Raw genomic sequence first — 16,232 nt, forward strand, 5'->3', positions numbered from 1 at the left:
CTGAGACAGAATGACAACAAACAAAATCCTGCCTGGGGCGGAGGAGACTGCTCAGCTGCTAAAGAATACTGACTGCCTTTGCAGAGGATCCAGGTTCGGCTCCCAGCACCCATATGGCGGCTCACAGCCATCTATAACTTCAGTTCCAGGGGACCTGCCTCTGTTTCCTAACCTCCTCAGGCATGAATGTAGTGCACATACATACATACATACATACATACATACATACATACATACATACACACACAGGCAAACACTCATACACACAAGAATTAAAAAATAAACCTTAAGAACCTTCCTTTACTGGTGTTCTCTCTCTCTCACTTAATTCACATAACTCCCATTTTCTTACTAACTTCTGTCTCTTTGCAAAATAACGTTCCAATAGCTCAAACGACAGGACCTCCCTGCAGAATCTGGCGTGGTCGCAGTATTCTCTTCAGCCGTAGAGCAAGTGCGAGCGAGGACTCTGCAACCAATGGGAGAGTCCGTGTCTATTTTCACAAGCAAAGGAATCTTTGTTCCATTCTCCGCATCAGAGGCGGGGCCGTCCCTGACCGTGACGATGCTTTATGGTTCTCTGTGCATGGTTAGACCCAGCCCAGCTCTGAAAGCAACTGCAGGCCATTTCTGAGGAGGCCAACTGTCGTGTCTCTGTGATTACAGAAGGCCCAATTGTCAAGAGAGACACCAGAGTCTGTTGCAGCCAGACTCACAGAGAACAGCCCTCCGTAGTTCAGTCCTCAAGTCAGGACTCACCTCCTCAAAAGGGCTCCATGAAGCTTTTTTCTCAGAAACAGGCGTCTTCAGAAGCTATGTTGAAAGCGGTGGGGGAGCTACCCCGTATTAATCTGTGATCGGGGGCTACAGTCGGGTCCAGCTGACCTGAGGGGGAGTGTGGATTGAGGAAAGGAACAGGCAAGAGACAAGAAATTGAGTCAGCAAGGTGGATACCAGGGTCAGCCCAAGTTTATCATTGAAAGATCTTTTATAACCCATCAAAAGGGGGTAGGAGGCCACAGACTCCCTTTCCAATGATACAAAGAAGATCAAGTAAGTATGTCCAAAGTTAAGTATTCTATTGTTTGGGCAGGACATGCAGTGACCACACTGTAGGTCAAGCATCCTGTTGCATTTACATCTTAGGCCAGACATCTTTATTGTTTCGCCTTGGAGGAGCAATAGCGCATTCAAACTCCGACCTTCAATCAAGGTGAAGCAGAACCATGTCTACGAGCCTGGGCATTACCCAGCAGGTTGAGTAAAACCGCAAGAAAGAAGGGTGTGAAAGTATGTTTGGAGGACGCAAAGACATTTTGGGTACATTCCTCGGGACTCTGGAAGAGGTGGCTTTGTCTCCTCTAAACTGACTCTATTAACCACTACAGTGAGAACTCTTCAAGTCTGAGGCATTTCCCTTCCCTTAATGGCTGTTTGTGAATGTCTGGGAGCTGACTGAAGAATGGCAAGAGGTCTCTATCTCTCCACCTTGCTCTCCCAGGTGGCCATTCCCTCCCCCCCTCACATGCTGCCTCTCCCAATCAGACCCCTCAGCGGAGGCAGTAATCAAATTCCCTGTGGCCCCTCCCCCCCTCACACCCCCACCCCCGCCCGGAAAAGCTCAGTTTCCATGTCCTCATCTCATCGCGGAAGAGGTTATTGACACCAGCCTTGGCCTCTTCCTCTTCTCCATTCTCAACCCGCCCTTCTTTCCCTGCTCTTCACGTGGACACGTAGGGAAGGCAGAAGGCAGGCGGGGCAATTTCCCGGTCCCTCCTCCATTGGGTACTCCAACTCTGCTCGTCACACACGGCTAAGACGCAACCGCTTTAAAGGAAACAAAATCAAAACGACAGTGATTCCGTGCATGAGTACAGCATGCGTTTGGATCACATCTACACCCACCATGTTGCTTTCCCTTCAACTCCACCGCACACGTCCCGTCCCCAACTCCATGCCCCCGCCCCCTCTGAGTCCAGTGAGTGCTGCCTGGGTCAGGGCCATCACCAGGAGCCACACAGTTGAAGAAAAATGACACCACTGCCAATGGTTTGCTCAGCTAGGGTGGGGCCCCGTGAGCCTGTTTTCCCTCTTCCATGGAGTGTTGACTGGTTTGGTGTGTGTGTGTGTGTGTGTGTGTGTGTGTGTGTGTGTGTGTGTATGGGTTGTGTTTGTATATGTATGTATGTGTGTATGTGTGTGTGTGTTGTGTGTATGTGTATGTATGTGTGTATGTGTATATCTATGTGTGTATGTGTGTGTATGTATGTGTGTATGTGTATATATGTATGTGTATGTGTGTTGTGTGTGTATGTGTGTGTATGTGTATATCTGTGTATGTGTATTGTGTGTGTGTATGTGTGTGTATGTATGTGTGTATGTGTATATATGTATGTGTATGTGTATTGTGTGTGTATGTGTGTGTATGTGTATGTATGTGTGTATGTGTATATCTATGTGTGTATGTGTGTGTTGTATGTTGTGTGTGTATGTATGTGTGCATGTGTGTTGTATGTATATGTGTGTATGTATGTGTGTATGTGTGTGTGTTGTGTGTATGTGTATGTATGTGTGTATGTGTATATCTATGTGTGTATGTGTGTGTTGTATGTTGTGTGTGTATGTATGTGTGCATGTGTGTTGTATGTATATGTGTGTATCTGTGTGTGTATGTGTGTTGTGTGTGTATGTGTGTGTATGTGTATATCTGTGTATGTGTATTGTGTGTGTGTATGTGTGTGTATGTATGTGTGTATGTGTATATATGTATGTGTATGTGTGTTGTGTGTGTATGTGTGTATGTGTGTGTGCCAGCAATCACAGCTGCTGTGACCCACAAGTGCACCAGCCTTGTCTAGGAAACAGTGTTTCAGAACAACCTCCCGCATTCTGTCTCACACAATTTTCTGGGCCCCCACCCCCAAGATGATCCCTGAGCCTAGGGGAGGAGCCAGGGGTGATACCCATGTAATTTTGGGCTGAGGTCTCCATGGTCACTTCTCTGCACGTTGACCAGCAGTGAGTCTGTGTGTTAACCACCCTCTGCTCCCTAAGAAGCTGATGAGCGGTGAAGGGGTACACTGCTCTGTGGGTAAAAGGTTAACTATCTGGAAGGCAGGTTGATACAGAAGCAACCACAGTTGACCTGTGATAAAACCTTAAAGGAGGGAGTCGTCTGATGGGGGATACGATATATGTATGTATGTATGTATGTATGTATGTATATATATATATACATATATATATATGTTTCTCTCTTATTGGTTGATGACTAAAACACTGTTTGGACAATGGTCAGGCAGGAAGGATAGGCAGGGCTACAAGAGGAAGGAGTGAGGAGAGACAGGGAGGTGGCAGAGAGACGCCATGCCGCCCAAGGAGTAGCGTGCCGGATTAATGCAAAGTAAGAGATGATACTGTCCTTTAGTGCCCCAAATGGAAGAGCTGCTAAGTGGAGATCATCATAGGTGACAATTAGAGAAGGCACAGAGGGTGGTGGAGAGGGAATAACACACAGAGTCAGCTGTGCAGAGCTCTTTAGTTCAAAACACCAAACGCATGGTGAGGACGGAGGTTTCTGTCCCAGGTCCCTCTGCCCATCAGCCCCAAATAAGCACACAGAGATTTATATTAATTATAAAACTGTTGGCCGATGCTTAGGGCTTATTACTGGATAGCTCTGTCTTAATTATTAACCCGTTTCTATTAATCTATGTATTGCATCAAGGATGAACCACATAAGGTAAACACAGCCATTTGGAATAACTTTGGAATCAGGCTGGGTTTCTATAAGAAAATGAATTCCCAGCCTTCAGAGAATGGTCCATTTGAAGTTGGCTGTTTCCTCTGAGATTTTGGTAACTAAACCCTTTGGATGTGGTGACACTAAGTCAGAGAGCCTGCCTTGGGTTTTACCTTGCTGAATGTGATTTGTTTCTTGTATGTCACTGTTGCTGGCACAGCTTCCCGGGTCCTTGCCGGTGTGCAGGTTGGTCACTGATAGTTTCTCGTAGTCAGGCAATGTATTGACATAACATCCCTGTTGTGTCTGCCCTCTCTTATATGAACACTGAGGCCTGGCGTGGTCATGTGACCAGGTATTTGTCACTACAATGTGAGTGATTGGAAGGCCTTGTGCCTCACCTTTGTGAAAGCAAAGCCCTGGCCAGGAGCTTATCTGTGACAGTCAGTTCCCATGGCCACTGACCACCAGAGCCAGTCAAGAAAACAGCTACGGACAAGCAGAGGTCCTGCCAGCCTGGGTCTCCGTGGACTGAAGCTGCCACAGTACCTATCTGGGGCTGTCACCAAGGAGACAAATAAACCTCATTGTTTAGAAAATGTTCTATTTTTAGTGGAGACATAATAATTATCCACATTCCTGAGGTAATGTGTGGCCTTTTAATACACGCATACAATATGCAATGATCAAATTGATATAATACCATATGTAAGGCCTCAAACAGTTACCATTTCTTTGTAGTGAGACATTGTTACTTTCATCTGGCTGCTGAGAGATACATAATGCATCACTCTGAATCTAGTTCGAACTGCCGTGCTTAGAACACCGAGACTTAACCTTTCCTCTCTCCCAGGGAACCAACATCACCCAGCCCCTCCCCACCATCTGCTGAGACCTATTTCACTCTCTAGCTTGATGACATCACTATTTCAGTGCCCACAATGGGTGGCATCATGTGATACTTGTTTGACTTTGTGTTCTGTGAGCCTCTGAGTTTTGGGGCACTATTATAGAATGTTGGCCTAATATAAGTAAACTGCTACAATAAAAATAGTTTATGAAATATCCATTTGTATTTTGCCTCAATAAGAATGGTCAAACTATGTCAGCAAAAATCAATTTTCAGCCAGGCAGTGGTGGCGCACGCCTTTAATCCCAGCACTTGGGAGGCAGAGGCAGGAGGGTCTCTGTGAGTTCAAGACCAACCTGGTCTACAGAGCGAGTCCCAGAACAGTCTCCAAAACTACAGAGAATTCCTGTCTTGAAAAACCAAACCAATCCAAACCAAACCAAAACAACAACAACAAAAACAATTTTCAGAAAACAGAACTTCAGGGACTGGAGAGAATCCCCAGTCTCTAATTCCTAGAGATTAACAATTTACTGCTCTTCCAGAGGACTTGAGTTCAGTGCCCGGCTCCCATGTCAAGTGGCTGATAATGTAAGTTCAAGCTCCGGGTGGCCTAACTAACCCCCTCCTGTCCACCGCAGGCACCGGCACACACATGGCATGTATTCACACAGATTCACACATGCACACAAATAAAAGAAAAGCTAAGAACAATTTTTAAAATATCTTTTAAAAAGCAAGAAAAAGAAAACAGAACCCTGGATATATCCAGCTACTTCACCTTGGTTCTGATAACGGTTTTTCTCCAAACATTAAAAACTAACTTAAGGTTGTACTCAAACAAAAGCATATTTGCCAGAGCCAAGCGTATTTTCCAAAGAATTGGAATTTGCAGGGTAATCTCTTCTGCCATTCACTGTGTCTCTGAGAGGACACTAAACACACCTCAGAGGTCCATTTCTTGGCGACAATATACTTGACATTCCATGAGAATCTTTTTTTAATTATGGTCAGATTCCGCTGAGGAGAAAATGCACCCTCAAGAAACACTACTCGTTATGGGTCACCATTAGTCGGGTAGCGAAGACACAGAAAACGAGGTTAATTCTACTGAGCTTAAGAAATGGAGGACTGCTCAGCTTGTAAAGGACCTGCCTCACAAGCCTGATGGCCTGAGTTTGATACCCAGTGCCTACCGTGGAAGAAGCGAAACCACTCCCCAAGGCGATCCTCCGATGCCACACACATGTGCCGAGGCACGCATGCACACAGACGCACATACGTGTGCATGCACATGAGCATGGCGATAATAAATAAAACCAACTTTAAAATCAAAGCAAATCTCATCAGGGTTATTTTTTAAATCAAGTATAAATTGGAATAGGTAAGTTTGTGATCTCTTTAATCTCACACTTGGTCCTAGCTGATGGTTCTTCTAAGAAACACCTGAATATTTTTGCTTGGTTGATTATTGGTTTGCTTTCTTCTGCTCGTGCATCACAACAGCATAATTGATGATTTCCTGTGAAGTTTTTAGACGAGAACAGAGCGATGTAACAAATGAGAGCTAAAACCAACAGCACCAGGTTGGTCCAGGGTCAGGAAGTCAGCGTGCAGGCTCTGGGTGAGGGAGGCTAGAGCTCTCCATGTCAGCCCTGCGCTCTAGGAAGAAGGAAGGGTGCAGAGGGATCCGTCTTTCGTAGGCTCATAAAAACCAGGCGAATATTCGTAATGGAACTCTGGATTCCAAATAAGGAACGGCGTTCCTGAGGATAAAACAAGCCTCAGCTGCAGAAAACTAGTTCCCTCGTAGACTGCAATGGCAATATGTCTCGACTTTTAATTTGCTTTGCATTTGTTTATTTTATGTGCAGATGTGGTGCGCGTGTGGCCATCAGAGGACAACTTGCCAGCATAAAGTTTTCTCCTTTCACCATGTGAATCCTAGGGATGGAACTCAGGTTGCCATGGCAACTGCCTTTACCCATTGAGTCATCTCACCAGCTCTTGTTTTAAAATAAGTAATATTATATACGTATATACACGTACATATATACATACATGTGTACACACACATATACATACATACATATGAACTCCCAGGCATTCTCCTGTCTCCGCTTCCCATCTGGCTGTAAGATGCCGGAGGCTGTAGATTTGAGCTACAGAGCCATGTTTTACATCACTTCTGGGGATCTGAACTCAGGTCCTCATGCCTTCCTGAGCCACTGCCCCTGTGCTGCAGCTTGTTCTAACTCTGTCTTCCTGCGTTAGAGTGATTGCGGCAGTCATCTGGACTTTGCATGGATAAAGTTTTCTGCTCCGACCCAGCACTGACGTTTTGTGGGGCGCTGTGACTCGGTAAACGCGGCTTCTCCTCACTCCTCCGGTGTACAGCTTCCTCCGAGGGTGAGCTTCAAAACCAGCCCCGGAGTGGTAAGAGCATGCTTGAAAGCTCAGGTTCAGAAGTGCAGAAAACAGAGCTTGAAGGCTGGATTCAACTGCTGTTCCCCTCCACAAACCCCAAGCTGGGCATCAGTGCCTGGCCTGAGACGGAAGTCCTATGCTTTCCCCCAAATCCACACTAGTAAAATCTGCACCCTGTAGGAAACTTCACAAGACGCAACCCTTTATTTCATCTTGAAAACTGGGACAATCTTGAAGAGGAGACAAAACCCCAGCAGACAGACAGAAACGGATGTCTGGGGAGAGCATGCCACAGGCAGGCAAACTCCAGGACAAGCTTGGTGCCTCCGGAGAGCAAAGCTGGTCTAACACACATTGTGACTAAGAGCTGAGAAAGACTTTTTATACTTTTAGATTTTTTTTTAAATCTGGAGAATGACAGCTTGTGATACATAAAAAAAATGTATGAAATTCAAATGACTGGTGTTCATAAACAGAGTTTCGCAGGGGCATGCAAATTCCCCTTGTGTATTTCACATGGTGACAGAATTTTGCAGTTCTGACAGTGACTGAAACGCAGGGCTTAAAACACTGTCTGTCTGTCCGTTACTGAGGAAGTCTGCCTGTCTTTTTTCTAGACTAAAGTAAAAAGTGTACATAGCAGGCAGTTAGAATTTAGAGTTTGCAATTGCCCACAAGAAGCAATAATTTTAAATGTGGGCCTTGAAAAGACAAGTCATAAAAAGCACCCAGGAGGAGGGGTCCCCTTAAGGAGACAGGGAAGGTACAATGGGAATACATACGGAAGTCTTCCAAAAGCCACGCAAGGAGAGAGCTCAAGATGAGCCGGGAGTAAAGGAGACTGTAACCTCAGTGAAAGCCTTAGGCTACCGCGTGTGACAACCCGAAGTTACTAACCGACATTGAGAATGTTCTGTGAGGCACTGGAGGGTTGTTGTTCACCTCCAACCAGGGCCGGTCTGAAAGAATGGCAGGTGTGTGCTGGGTGTCCACTCATGACTCAGCAGCCCCGGGCAGCAGAGCAGGAAGATAAGGAGTTCAAGGCCAGCCTCCATCACACTGCAAGGTTAAAAGGCAACCCGAGTTAGTTAAAATCCTGTCTCAAAACAAACAGGAGCTGGAGAGATGGCTCGCTGGTTAAGAGCACTGACTGCTCTTCGGAGGACCCGGGGGGTTACTCCCCCAACGTGCACGCGGTAGCTCATAACCATGCGCAACTCGGGTTCCAGGGGACTCTCATGCCAAATGCTCACCTCCTCAGGCACCAGGCTCGCAGGTGATGCACGTGCGCAAAGGTAGGCAAAACACTTCTAAAATAAACCCTAAAGATGTAAACAAACGAGCGAGCGCCCGTGGAGCCCACTCCAGGGCACTGCAAAGCCCGGACTTTGCTAATTTCCCTGTCTTCATGGCACAGCACAGAGGTGTTCGTAGCAAAAGCCTTCGGAAGTCAGAGTGAAAAGAGGCGGGGCGCGAGTGGCAGGGAGGGGCGTGGAGGGGGCTGATGGGGGACTAAGGTGGTTCCAAAAGGAACCCAGGTCCCTCTGAAGCAGCAGAAGAAAGAAAAGGGCGGAGCTGCACGGAGAACACAGGGAGGAGGGGTACGGAAAGGGGTACGGAAAAGGGCCGGACGGGACGGTTAAGCGGCAGAGCCCTGTGTATGGAGTGAAGAGAACGATGGGACCTATCGAAAGTGTTACCCCAAGACTGACCCGCGAAGCCACAGAGCACAGGGGTTCTCAACCTTCCTAATGCTGAGGCCTTTCAATACAGCTCCTCAAGCCGGGGTGGGCCCCCAACCATAAAGTTACTCATTGCTGCTTGGTAACTGTAATTCTGCTGCTGCCGTGAATGGTGACGCAGGTTCCCGTGTGTTCCAGTGGTCCTAGGGGACCCCTGTGAAAGGGTCGTTCCTCCAGTCAAAGGAGTTGCAAACCGCAGGTTGACAGCCACTGTTCTAAGAGCGACTGAAGGGTTTGTTGAGTTCCACAGGAAGCTGGTACCTGTGAAGGTGGGGTGGGGTGGGGGCAATCGAGGTGATTATGGGCTAACATTAACGCAGAAGATGCGCGAAAATTTCAAGGAAGCCTGAGGGGTTGAGGAGGAGGAGCCTGGACTTGGTGGAAATGCGATTGGCTAGAACTGTGAGAAAACACAAAATGTAGAACTCAGAGCAGACGCCAACTCCCCTGATACTTTCCCCATTGTGTCGACTGCATAACTGACTGACGAGAAGAAACGTAAGGGCTGGGCGGGGTTATCTGGGCTCACAGTTTCCTGGGACACAGTCCATTATGGTGGGGAAGGCATGACACCCAAAGATCCACGGTGGACGACAGGGTGTGAATGGACAGAGATCCTGGCCCTCTCTTTACGCTCTCGGGAAGCCGAGTGTGACCAACGCGGATGCTGGGCTGGTTTTCTCCTTTACTCCTCTAATTCAGTCAACCCTCTTTGGAAACAATCGCTAAGATACTCCCAGAGGTATGTTCCACTAATACTCCAGGTTTTTATTAATCCAATCAATCCGCGACCAGAATTAACCATCGCACAGTCAGAAAGGAGACCGCCATCATCCAACGTCAAGACTAAAGTTTTGGAGTATTAATACAAGGAGGGACCAGTCTTCATGGCGGGTACCAAGGAGACTGCGGATGCGGTTCTAGGGATGTCGGAGAACAGGAAGTCACGTCTGAGTTGTGGCCGCTGGAGACAGAGCACAAAGGGAAGTCTTTGCCAGGGATTGGTGCACTGAACCCTAGGGGCTGAGCTGAAACCCAGTAAACCTTTGGAACAGAGCTCAACAATGTCTCAACCTCACTGACTTTCATTCACCAGATCCCTTTCCCCTCCCTCTCAGGGAAACAGATTGAATGCATAATGGCTCTGAAATGCTCCCTTGAGAACACGCCTCCAACTAACTCATAAAAATTAAATGCTTTTCATTACAACCTGAGTGAGTGACTTGCTGTGTCCTCCCTCTGTAGTGTGTTACCCTGAATGACAGAGAGTGGCGTTGCCCCAAACTTGACCCATTAGAGGTATTAGATCATAGCTGAACCGTGAATAGCTACAAATTTTGTTGATTTGAAAATTGATTTTTACTGTTTAGAGAACAATGGAAGGTAGTTAAATACCTGAACTATTTAATATCAGAAATATGTAGGTGTTAGATAACATTTGTCGACGTATGAACAGATAGGAAAAATACATTAAGCAAATTAAATACAAATGTTTGTATACTGGGTTTATCTGACATGATAAAAAGAAATCTGTCTTCTCAGATTCTAATCCTTGTTCCCTGCCTCTCACCCCACCTTCCTCACTGGAGTCACTGCCCCTAAATACTCATTTCAGAGATAAAGCAAAAATTGGAAGGAAAAACCCACATACTCTAGAAAGCAACTCATTTCCTCATCTAAAATACTTTCCCACCAAGACACAAATGGGATGATAGTTTTAGGGTAAGCTAATGAATTGATGCCTTCAGATTGTTCGAAAATAAGTGCTGTGAAAACCATTGTTTTTATAGCGTGACCTGTGTCATCCTGTGATGAAACACTGCTGTTTACCCATGAAGAACAGAACACTAATACTTGCGGGATACATGAGTGGTTTGTGTTGTACATGGGCTGCTTGGGCCATAACAAAAATGCGTGGTAAACTAAATTAAGGCAAAGTTACGCAGTTGCCAAGTTACCACTAAATCACCTCGTAATCAGGCAGTGATGAAAACCTATACAAGCGAGGCTCATGGGCCCTGGTTGTCAGTCCTTGCAGGACCTTTGGATTTGGATGGATGTCGTAGGGCTAGAGGCATTAAGCAATCGAAGATGTGCCTAATACAAGGTTTGGTCACCACAGAAGAGTCTGAGGCAGGGTAAACATCTGAGCAGCCACAAGGCCTGGAGCTGGGTGAGCTAGGGCTGTGGTAATCACAACTGACGCCATCAGAGAGCCCTGTAGGGCATGTGAACCTCAGGCTGCTGGCTGCTGCCTCCCGAGTCTCTGACTCAGTGGATCTGGGGTGGGGACTGGTAGTTTCTGTGTTTTTTATCACCGATGCTAACCATTCTGCCAGTCCTTGAAGAGTCACTGGCTTGGGGCAATTTCTAGGGGTGAAGGAAGGGGTGAGTAAGGAAGTGTGGGAGGGGTGAAGGGAGAAGGAAGAGGGCAACTGTCCTAGTGTCATTCCTGACACCCGGACAGGAAACGACCTAGGGGAGAAAGAGTTTCCTTTAGCTCACACTTCCAGGTTACGGTCCATCAGGGCAGCAGCGGGTCACAGGCCAGCCACCGTCAAATCAGAGAGAATGAATGTACGCATGCCGGTGCTCGACTCATTTTCTCCCTTTTCATGCAGCTCAGAACCCACACCCAGGGAACGACACCTCCCAGTGTAGACAGAGCCTTCTGCCTCAATTAACATAATTAGGACATCTCCTGCAGACACAACCACAGGCAACCCTGTTTGGAAAACCCTCTCACTGGGACTCTTTTCCCAGATGGTCCTAGATTGGGTCCTTACCAACTAAAGCCAACCACCACAGTAGCTTACGGGGAGGAATTAAATCAAGGACTGAACGATGGTGCTTCAGGACTCACTAAGTTAAAACGGTACAACTGGAGAGTCAGCATGTAACTAAACGCCAACCTCTGTGCTGCACACTTCGGTCTCGCCAGATGGACAAAGTGACAGCACCCAAAGAGAAACTTAAAGATGCCGAAAAAACATGACAGATAGGAGTGGGACTGAGCTCTGTGGTTAAGTAACATCCCAAGGTCAACAGGTCACAAGAGTGCCCAGGTCATAAGCTGCTTGTGAGAGGAGCGAGGACCAAGGCAGCTGGAGACGGGAACATGGTGCTTGCGGCTGATTGAGACTGGAGGGACAGAGTGGCTTAGGATGCAGTGATGATGAGCTCACTAGTATTGCCTCTCAGAAGGAGGCACGCCCGTCCTTCCGTCCTGGCCAGGCGGACGCAGGCCTCTTGCTGCCGCAGCCTCCTTCCAGCACATGGAAGAGATAACATAAACATGGGCTTCGCGGTAGCCATTTATCAAGCACACAGGTCAGGCTCTATAGACTCAAAGCAGGGAAGAGGCCAAGACCGTTGTATTGAAGTTTCCAGATAAAGTAGGCCTCGGGGACCAGGAATAAACATCCCCTCCTTGTGGGTAGCTTAAGAGCAGACTGTCTCATTCCGAATTTTGCTGGCTTTGAATGGTTCTAGAAAGACTACTGTGAGTTGAGGAGCAGGGGATGGCATTTTAAACACTAGAAAGTTAGGTGTGGTGGCAGACACCTGCACTCTCTGCACTCCAGATGCTGAGGCAGGAGGATTGCTGACTCCTTCTAAGACCCAAAGAAGTCGGAAAGACAGCAAGTCAGGGGTCTCTGCCAGGGCAATGCTGATGAAGGAACTGTGTGTGAGCATGCTGCTTGAGGAACAGGTGCCTGCTGCCTCCGTGACTGACCCTTGGCATTGGCCTAGCAGGTGCTTGGGTCCATTTTCCAGGGCTTCTTGGTGTAAACTTCAAACGTGATTCCTGGTAACTCGGTTTAATAACATTTTGTGACAGAGGGCATGATGAGTTGTGTGTGTTATGAGTATGTATGTGTGTGTGCATATGTGAGTATGTATTGTGTGCACACATATGAGTATGCATGTGTGTGCACATATGTGAGTATAATGTGTGTGCACATACGTGAGTATGTGTGTGCACATACATGAGTATGCATGTGTGTGCACATATGTTGAGTATACACAGGCAAGAATGAACCTAGATTGTCATTCCTTGGGAGCCACCTGACTTGTTTTGTTTTGCTTTCTTGTTGTTGTTGTTTTGTTTTTTCAGACAGGGTAAGCTATGCTGGCTGGCCTCAGATCTGCTGCCCTAGGTTCATGTGCTTCCAGGAAGAGCGTTTTCTGTGCCAGCCGCCCCCACCCCAGAACCGTCCCTTTAGTCTTCATATACTCCCGTGTATTAACTCAGTCTTTACAAAACGCCTCAGGAGAAATGCAGACGCCCCAGAGAAGAAAACAGGGAACTGACAAGTGAAACCCTTGTGCTCAAACAGGACGTGTGGCCAGGCTTGCCTTTCTAATAGTTCCACTCATGGGGCATCAAAGGTTGGTGTTCCAGTCCCCCAGGTGGCCAGTCACTCACCTCTGAGGACTCCATGATGGTACGGTTGCTCGCTGTGGAGCTCCAGGACATGCCAGCCCCCCTCATCGGGTCACTTGGTACCTGGAGAGATCACCTACACAGCACAGAGGATCTCACTTAAATTCGGTGGTTGATAAAAGCCCCGGAGGCACAGATCGGAGCTGATAGTTTAATCCTGTCCCATTAACTATTACCACTTCCATGCATTCAAGTACAGTGCTTTGGGCTCCGCTCCAGGACCAGCAGATTTTATCCCAACTGGAAGAGCCCGGTGTTATTTTGATGCAGGTTAAGGGAATTGTTTAGTTCTGGCATTCCCTGCCAGGAACACAGAAGTGAAACTAAGTTTGTGGTGAACTCAGCATGAGAAAGTGGGTGAGAATGGATATCTTCTGCTGTCTTTGCTGTTTCTGGGAAGAAATGCCCCGGCAAAAGCAGCTTCAAGAGGGAAAGAAAGGCTTTACCTTGGCTTTCGGTCCCAGGACATACTCCACGAAGTTGGCGAAGTCCCAGAGACAGGAGCTTGAGTCTGCTCCTCTCATGGAACACACAGTCAGGGAAACCTCAGCTCCGCAGGATCCTTCCTGTTTACTCAGCCCAGGACCCAAGCCCAGGGAATGTTTACCACGGGTCCTCTTACCTCAGTGAGCCTAATCAAGACAGGCCACATAGGCAGCTTGATCCTAGGTGGCTCTACTACTCTTCAGAGAAGGCAGGCTCCCAGTGACCTCAGTCTGCCCCCTAGGCTTTACCCCTAAAGGCCCACTGCCTCCTCATAGTATAAAACTGAGGACCCAGCCTTACACATAGGAGACTTCTGACATAACTATCTCATTTGGAAGACATTAGGACCATATGTCTCACCCCGGACCTCCTGAGGGTGAGATGTGTGGTTTGAAAAACATTATTTTATTTTATGTGTGTGGTTGGTTTGCTTGTGCCTATCAGGGTCAGGGTCAGAAGAGGTCATCAGATCCCCTGGAATTGGAGTTAGGGTTAGTTGTTAGACCCCAATGGGTGCTGGGAACTGAACCCAGGTCCTCTGTAAGGGCAACAAGTACTCTTAACCACTGAGCCATCTCTGTAGCTTGAAGGATTCTTGAAAAAATATTTTACAATATATGATATGTATTATGGTTTTCTTTTGTGTGTGTGTATGGTGTGTACTCGCCCTAGGCCAGAAGTGTACATGATCCTCTGGATTCCCTGGAACTAGACTTACAGGCTGTTTTAAGTCTGGGGACTGACCTCAGCTCTGCAGGAAGCTCCTGTTAAGTCCTCTCTCCCTCCCCGTGAAGATTCTTTAGGTTCTTTTTCAAAACTCTAGCAAAGCGGACACCTTTGCCTTCCCATCTCAACCTGCCACGAGTCTGTGCAAATCTGTGTGCTTCACCCTGATAATCTGGGCTGTGAGCCCTGTTGTTGATCACCTCAAGCCCTTTGGAAAAGAGGTTTTGTTAGTATGCAAACAATAAATTAATGCATTAACTAGCTCTGTTGCTTGTAATTATAGAGCTATTGGTATAGGAGTGACTTGAAATGCTGTGAGCTAAATATCCAATTACTGCCTTGCATAATTTGACTTTAATTATTCTGCCTCAGATGCAGGTAATAGCTTTATTCTTTTCTTTTTCATATAGAGTTATGGTAGCAAAGCAACCAGTTCAACCCTTCTATAATATGAACCTAAGAATATCTACTTTTACAGGTAATGGTGTAAGTTACTTTTCTGTTTCTGTGTTTAAACAGTATGATGAAGGCAGCACCTAGAAGGAAGGGATTATTTGGGCTTGTGGTCCCAGGGGCACAGGAGTCGGTGACCGTCACGGCAGGGAAGTGTGGTGGGCACAGATGATGTGGGAGGTCCTTCTGTGTGCTCCAAATATGTGCTGCTTTTATTGGTTGGTGAATGAAGCTGTTTTGGCCAATGGGCAGTCTGGATTTCGCTAGGTGGGAATACTGGACAAAGAGGCAGGGAAAAGAAAGACAAAGGGGAGATACCTTTGATGGGGGACGTCCTTCTGTACGCTGTGAATGTATGTTTCTCTTATTGGTTGGTGAATAAATGCTGATTGGCCAGGAGCCAGGCAGGAAGTATAGGTAGGGCCACCAGACTAGGAGAATGCTGGGAAGAGGAACACAGAGAGTGGGTTGCCAGGGAGATGCCATGTAGCTACCAGGAAGATAGGACACCTGGGCATTCTCCATTAAGCCAAGACTACATGGAGATACTTAGATTACTAGAAATGGGTTAAAAGTAAAAGAGAGAGCTAGCCAGTAAGAAGCCCGAGCCATTGGCCAAATAGTTTTAACTAATGTAAGTCTCTGTGTGTTTATTTGGAACTAAATAGCTGGGGGACCAGGCAGGACAGAAACCTCCGTCGCCTTCATGCCATGTTGCTGCCAAGAAAGCAAGAGGCTTGGGCATTCTCCAGTAAGCCAAGACCGCATGGAGATACGTAGATTAATAGAAATGGGTGAATAAGTAAGAGACAGCCAGCCAGTAAGAAGCCTGAGCCATCGGCCAGTTTGTAATTGATGTAAGCCTCTGTGTGTTTACTTGGGACTAAACAGTCAAGGGACTGCGTGGCACAGAAGCTTCCATCAACACATGGCAGGGATCACAGCTGAGGGAGCCAGGGAAGTGTGGTGGGCGTGGGGGGGAGGGGCACAGCTGAGAGCTCACACATCAAGCTGCAAGTGGGAACACAGTGGGAGAACAGACGGGCTCAGGGCTTTGAAACTTCACCCCGCCCCCCCACGCGCCTCCCCCAGCGAGGCCACACCTCCTACTCCCCCCTCAAACAGTGCCAGGAATTGGGGCCAGCTGCTCAAGTATCTGAGACTACAGGTGATGCCTCATTCTAAATGCCACAGCACTTCTCTCTCTCTCTCTCTCTCTCTCTCTCTCTCTCTCTCTCTCTCTCTAATCCCATCCAATCTTTATGACATTTCTCAGGTATGCTGAGCTTTTATTCCTTATCACCTGAGACAGGGTCCCTCCCTGAGCCGTGACCATCTCACACAAGCTAGCTGACGGGT

General features: G+C 47.3%; 1 long non-coding RNA gene across 1 annotated transcript; it reads right to left on the bottom strand.

Annotated features, from left to right (window-relative positions):
* Positions 1–284: 284 nt before the first annotated feature.
* LOC110341404 lies at positions 285–13,764 on the bottom strand. Its single transcript, XR_005876612.1, has 4 exons — positions 13,655–13,764; positions 13,191–13,284; positions 760–885; positions 285–469 (listed from the first exon to the last, which is right to left on the bottom strand). It is a non-coding gene; the product is annotated as an uncharacterized LOC110341404 (long non-coding RNA).
* Positions 13,765–16,232: the final 2,468 nt, after the last annotated feature.

The sequence above is a fragment of the Mesocricetus auratus genome, unplaced genomic scaffold (assembly GCF_017639785.1).
Source record: "Mesocricetus auratus isolate SY011 unplaced genomic scaffold, BCM_Maur_2.0 Super-Scaffold_100001, whole genome shotgun sequence".
Lineage (NCBI taxonomy): Eukaryota > Metazoa > Chordata > Mammalia > Rodentia > Cricetidae > Mesocricetus > Mesocricetus auratus.